General features: G+C 35.8%; 1 pseudogene; it reads left to right on the forward strand.

Annotated features, from left to right (window-relative positions):
• Nucleotides 1-612: 612 nt before the first annotated feature.
• On the forward strand, nucleotides 613-6,483 carry LOC107721393 (sodium-dependent phosphate transport protein 2A-like; annotated as a pseudogene).
• Nucleotides 6,484-7,098: the final 615 nt, after the last annotated feature.

Raw genomic sequence — 7,098 nt, forward strand, 5'->3', positions numbered from 1 at the left:
TATCCATAATATTTTCTCCAGTGAAAAAGTCAAATATGCACAGATCATGCGCTGTTTATGAGTGAAAACAGTCCAAAACATATGTTGATATGATGTTTTGAATGTTTTTTTTTGTTTTGAGGATCCACTGGCAAGCAAATGATGTAATGCTTTATTTCTCCAAACCTGTTCAGAAGAAACCTATTCATCTACATCAATATACAAAAATGTTCACATTTTTCAGGTTTTCATTTTTGGGTCAACTATTACTTTACCTCTACACTCTACCTTTTATAAATGTAAACATCAATAATTTATGCATATGTGCATTATGCACAAGTCATGCATTTTGCTATCTGCAGGCAGGCAATGTGATTGAAAAGCAGAGCAGGTCTGTAAGTATACAAACCATTCATCAATGTCTTGAAAAAAAATCTCACCACTTGGTGTCCCACTGTCCATTCTCTGGCCCCTCAGAGCGGCATGAACAACTATTGAGCTATGCACATCGAAATGCTCTGTCACAGCTAAAGCATTGTGAATAAAATCATTTGAGGGTGTGGGTAGTTTTAGTAAATAACTTTTATTTCCTCCTGTTTTTTTACCATTTACATTTTAACTATGTACTTCATAATGAGCGACTTTGTCCCCCAAACTGAGATGACAGGTATAAATGATGGCGGATAAATGCATACACAGACAGCCAGATGAGCAGTGCATCATTATATGACGAGGTACGTATTGATCATGCTGTTTTCTTATCACCTCATGTGTTGTGTTTAATTGCTTCACAGTCAAGACTGTGATTATCAATACATTCAAAAAGAGGATGGGGAAAGAAAAAGAAAGAGGAATGAAGCAACTCAGAACCGTTTCAGTCTATTGAGCTTTTAATGTTCAGGAACAGAATGAACTTTATAGTTATTAATGTTCAGTTTTTAAAGTCATGAAGTTCTGGGTGAGACACAGATAACAGCTTTTTCATAAAGAGACATTGAATGAAACAGTGGTAAAATAACTCAGAATTGTAATAAAGCAAAAACGAGACATTGAAAACTCATTTTCTTACAATGATGTTTAACCGCAGCAAGCATCAATGACGGTATTAATTATGCGAACTGAATCAAATGTGTTTCTCCTTTCTGAGTCCTGGATAAGTGAAAATGGATCTCGCAGAGGGGGCTGAAATTAAAGATAATTAACATTTTCACTGAATTCACAAATGACATTGTAATGACTGCACGATTAAAGAACTTAATCAGCTCTGTCGAATCAAATAAAACAATCATTGGAAATAATTTGGATTTGAATTTGGGTTGTACATACACAGTGTGTGTGTGTGTGTGCTGGCATTCACTACGTTATGTGGACCAAATGTCCAAGACCAAGTACAGTAATACTAAATTTTGATCTTGTGGGGACATTTTTGGGTCCCCATGAGAAAACAAGCTTATAAATCATACAGAATGAAGTGTTTTGAAAATATGAAATAGAAGAAAGTATTTTTTGTTTATTTAAAAAAAAAGAATTTAATAAAATGATTTTTCCTGCAGTGATCCATGGCAAGATGCCCCATGATGTGGGATCTACCACATTTTGCTATATGTTTGATTGCATCATATAATAATTGCTGTTAATAGTTAAACTTGAAAACTTAAAAAAATAAACTTGAAACTTGATGTCATCTGAGCCACAAAATGAATTTTTTTGTCTTACAACAGTTTCTCAACCCTGGTCCTGGGCGCCCCCCAGCACTGCACATTTTGTGTCCTAATCAAACACACCTGATTCAACTCATTAGCTCATTAAAAGAAACTCCAGGACCTGAAATGGGTGTCAGATAAGGGAGACCTACAAAATGTGCAGTGTTGGGGGGCGCTCAGGACCAGGGTTGAGAAACACTGTCTTACAACAAAGATCTCAGAACAGTAAATAAAATAATAGTTGAGTGTGTTCTTCTCTTCAATCATTTGATTGCCATATAATTTGAATACATTTAATGCTACAAATATATTTTGCTATGAAAAATTAAAAATTTGTATTTCTGAAAAATTCTTTAAAATTTGTAGTCAGAACCATATAATGAGTACAATGGGAAAACACATCTTCATCCATATTTGTAAGATACCCCTTCTTCTTCTATTTCTGTACATGTTCATCTGTTCGCTGAACCTTTCACACCTTTTGTTCTATATTTTCCACTATTCTCTGATAGAGCAACTATTGTAAATCTTATTCTCATTCCCAAAAGAAATGTGAAAAGCTGGTTACTTTGTGACCACTAACTGCGAATCTCAATATCACATCCACAGTGTGGAAATAAAATCTGTGAGTGGACTGTGTTGTATCTTTGGACAGGTAAGGTTGCAGGGGACATATTTAAGGACAATGCTGTCCTTTCTAACCCTGTGGCGGGACTGGTGGTGGGAATACTGGTTACTGTCCTGGTCCAAAGTTCCAGCACTTCCACCTCCATTGTTGTCTGCTTGGTCTCCTCTGGATGTAAGTCAAACACAGCCATTACAAACTTGCTCTACCAAACCTAAAAACCTACATATATCAAAATATTATAATTCTTAAACAGCGCACTGGAATACTCAATTCTGATTGGTCATTAGCGCCATCTAGAGGGCTGATATTTTGTAATATTCAGTTTTTCTGTTCAATTATGCTTTTTCCATACTATAAAGTAGGTGAAAAGCATGTGGAACGAGTATGTTAAAATTTATATTATTCATAAAACAATAGGTGAAAAGGGACCTATGATTCTTAAGTGCACATCTAATACTATCCCATGAGGCCATGGGAGAGGAATTGTGAATGGCAGTAACAAACCTTGCCCTATAAATTATGCCAACTACAATTTACAATTTTAAATTTTACTGTATTATTATAGTACTGTTCGCTTTGTTGCTAAGGCGTATTTTATATTGTAATGGGCTATGTTTCTGAGTAGCCGTCTAATACTTATTTCCAGAGAATTAATTTTGTGCAGGATTTCATGTTTTTTCATAACTGCCTAGTAAGGACGATTGCTGTACTGTACTTAGTGAAACGTGACTCACATCTATCGATCGGGTTTCTGCATTCTGTGTTTCATGCAGTGTTGGATGTTGGATCCGCAATTCCTATCATCATGGGCTCAAACATCGGCACATCTGTCACCAACACCATCGTGGCTCTGATGCAGGCAGGGGAGAGAGAGGAGTTCAAACAGTAGAGAGAGCATACAGTACCTCATTCTGTCAGCATTCAACCATCAAAAAAAAGTTTGGAGTTCTTCAATGACACTTTCTGTGTGGGTCTGTTCCAGAGCCTTTGCGGGTGCCACAGTGCACGATTGCTATAACTGGCTGTCAGTGTTGGTGTTGCTGCCGCTGGAAGCCGTCACTGGCGTGATGAGGCTCATGTCGGAGGTGGTGGTTGAAAGTTTCAACATCGTGACCAGAGAGGATGGTCCGGAGCTCCTGAAAGTCATCACAGAACCCCTCACCAAACGGATTATACAGGTGCAGTATTATTCTGCAGGTGTTATAAAATCTAATTGATGTTCCAGGATCAGGGTGCCTTTCATTCTTCTGTGAAAAACAGAAAAAGAGAAGCTGGTACATAGTTCATAGGCTGTCAATATTGAAAACAGACAAAAGGTAGGCTACACAATAAAGCTATCATAAAAGTGGTCCACATGACTCATGCTCTACATAAAAGTTTTCTCAAGCTATACAATACTTTTTTTTTTTTTTTTTACTGAATAATGATTTACATTTTAATTTTTTAAGAAAATTAAAGGCCTGTTCATACCAAACTATAATGACAACTATAATTATAAAGTTTTAATAATTGCGCCACTTCTCTAAGAATAGGGAAGTCAACGTCACAACTAGAGGAAAGATGTTGTTGCAGTCAATTTCAGAATTACGGAGCCGCTAAAGGGACATGGTGGTGGAAAAAAATGAAAAAATTTGGGGTGGGTGGAAGGAATAATGTTTTTCAGATTTTTTGCATTCTCTCGCAAAACTTTTGCGTTCTCTCGCAAAACCAGTTAAGTTCGGACAAACCAGGGTTGCCAACTGAATGCGTGAGACTCACGCAATTGACACTTTTCTCACGCTCTCACGCCCCACGTCCACGTCCACGTATCTGTGTTTGCACTCTGGAGAACGTCAAAAGTTTCTAATTACAACTTGATTTTGTAGCGTTGAGCAATGTAACCAATCACAGACAGATCTGTTGATTTCTGGAACACCTGTGATTGGCCATTCCGTTCAAATGAGTCAGAATTCACTCTTGGCTAAACGCTGGATTTTGTTCTGCACGCTCGCGAATCCTCTCACTGTAACACGATGTAAATAAGACGTTCATTGATTATAAATGAACTTTGTGAGATCGCGATGAACTGAAGTAAGTGACACCTTTTTAGTGATTATAAAGGAAGAGTTATAAATGCGCACTTTCTAAGATAAATATAATCCGTTCAGAATTTTAATAAAAGTTTAGTTTTTCGTGCTGCTAACGGCGATATGTCCTGTAAAAGCAGCAAAGTTTCAGGAGTGACATATAAATCCCTCATAAATGTGGGATTCATTTTCGAATGGGAGAAAAATATAATTTCTCAGAATAGATGTTCAAGCAATGTAAATGCAGACAAATAGATTAATAGAAATATATTTGAATTTTCGTGTCAAAATATTTTTCAAATGCGGTTGCAATTATTTATAGAAGTAATGACTAGTAAATCTTGCAATTCTCTCACTGTACATTGCTATTCTTGTTGTGGTAAAAAGTTAATAGTTTTGCAGCACTGCAACAGTTATTTTACATAATTTTATGATTAAAAACACAGTACCATCATGAAGTCAACTACTAGGCATGTCCAGACGTCAGACAAAACTCTGCTGACAGGTGTTTTAATTTAATTTAATTTAATTTAATTTAATTTAATTTAATTCCATTAATTTTAATTTAATTTAATGTAATGCCATAAATTTTCTCCAAAACTATAGAGTAAAATAACTTGAAAATGAATACAGTAATAGTCAGGGTCACTGTGAACAGGAATCAATTGAAAGAACAAGCAAACCAATAAAGGAAAGATTTTTATGAGTGTTTGAAAATGGGTAATGGTGCAACTGCTAGAGCTTTGTTTTTTGGAGTGATTTTGCCTTTAATTTTCTCCAAAACTGTACAGTAAAATGACTTGAAAACGAATACAGTAACAGTCAGCGTCACTGTGAACAGGAATCAATTGAAAGAACGAGTAAACCTATAAAGGAAAGGTTTTTATGAGTGTTTGAAAATGGGTAATGGCGCAACTGCTAGAATGCACTTTGTTTTTTGGAGTGATTTTGCCTTTAATTTTCTCCAAAACTGAAGAGTGAAATGACTTGAAAATTAATACAGTAACAGTCAGCGTCACTGTGAACAAGAATCTGTTTTGAACGCTCCCAGCACCCATACCGTAAGTGCGCGATTAGACGCTCAAGCAAAAAAGTTCGGCTGGCTTGACCGTGTATTTTCAAGACGCGGCTGGCTTGACCGCAGTTATAAACTGCAGAGTGCACTTATAATAAATATATCTTTTGGTGTGGATGCAAACATAGTTGATGCTATTGTTGTCTTTATAGTTATTTGTGTGAACAGGCCTTAAAGGTACGGTCACATTTACAGATGAAGCAAACTGAAATTTTGGAGGTGAAATCAAATAATTTTAATCTACACAATCTGAAAATTTTGTCTCAAGGCAATAGTTTTCTTGCAGTATTCTAAGAAAGCTTCTTTATTTGAAAGTGACTTCTTTGTGAGTTGTGCTTCAATCATCGCTACACTGTTGACAATATTTTTCACTAAATTTCACTAAAATGTGACCACACCTTTTGGAATGTAGCACATAGTCTTACTTTTATTTAGCTTTTTGACCTTTTTGGCACTTGATATCCCTTTATAACCATCCACTTTTACTGTATGCAAAAGAGCAGCCTGAACATTCTGCAAAATTTCTCGTTTTGTGTTCCACAAAAGTTTGGAACAACATGAGGATGAATAAATAATAACAGATTTTTCATTTTGGATGATTTATTCGTTTAAGTACACAGCCAGTTGGGTGTCATTATAAATAAAAAGAAAACTGGTCATTAGTTTTCTTGTTAAATGCTGTGGAGCTTGTTAAAACTTGTGTAGCCTAATTAAATAGCACACTGTTTGCCCTCAAGTACTCTTCTGTCTCTCATTAATCTGGATTTAGAGTTAAAAAGACAATTAAATTTTTTCCCTTTCAGCTGCATAATCGTAGGTATAGCAACAGGGCAAGAGGTGCTGCGCAATAAGAGCCTGATAAAAGTTGGTGCCATACACATATCATGGTGAGCGATGTCTCTGTTTGCCTACAGATGAAGATCTTTGATGTACTGACGTTATCTAAATGTATTATCCTTGCACAGATCCAAGAGAATGTTTCTTTTGTGCCTTCAGAAAACTAAACAGCGCAGACCACGTCACTACACATGAATGCTGAAAAATGTGAGTCGAAACTCTATCAAATTTCAAAGGAATAGAGAATGAAATGGACAAAGACACAGCAAAGGCCGTCCTTTGATTGATCGGCCTTTAGTCATTTCATGCATACTTTTTAAAATAACAAAATATTGTTCTCCATTCTATCTAGCTTCAAACTTAAAAATTTGTTAATACAGAGAAATGCTGTATTCAAACAATGCACCCTTTTTGCTGTGAAGAAAACTCATTTTCCAGTCCTTCTGTAGACTGTTTGACTGTTCTTCATTTACTCAAAGCTCCGTAGGGGCTAATAACTATCATTTATTCTGTGTTAGTACATTCTGTGATAGAAATGGCCACTGAGTCATATGCTTGTTTAAAAGACTAACTACACATTCGACATCAACAACAGTAACAAACATCTAACAGGCTGTATTAGGAAGCAAGATGTTGTTAAACTTTCAATGAGATTTTGACTCATCCTTCCTCATATAATGACTTGGAGGCAATAAGCTTAATTTTTTTATCATCTTTCAAATACAAGAGCCATCATATTAAAGTAAAAAAAAGAAAAGAAGAAGTAATAATCTCATATTTATCAGAGGACAGTCAATGGCTAAAGCCCTT

Source organism: Sinocyclocheilus rhinocerous, unplaced genomic scaffold (assembly GCF_001515625.1).
Source record: "Sinocyclocheilus rhinocerous isolate Xijiao unplaced genomic scaffold, SAMN03320098_v1.1 scaffold33, whole genome shotgun sequence".
Taxonomy (NCBI): domain Eukaryota; kingdom Metazoa; phylum Chordata; class Actinopteri; order Cypriniformes; family Cyprinidae; genus Sinocyclocheilus; species Sinocyclocheilus rhinocerous.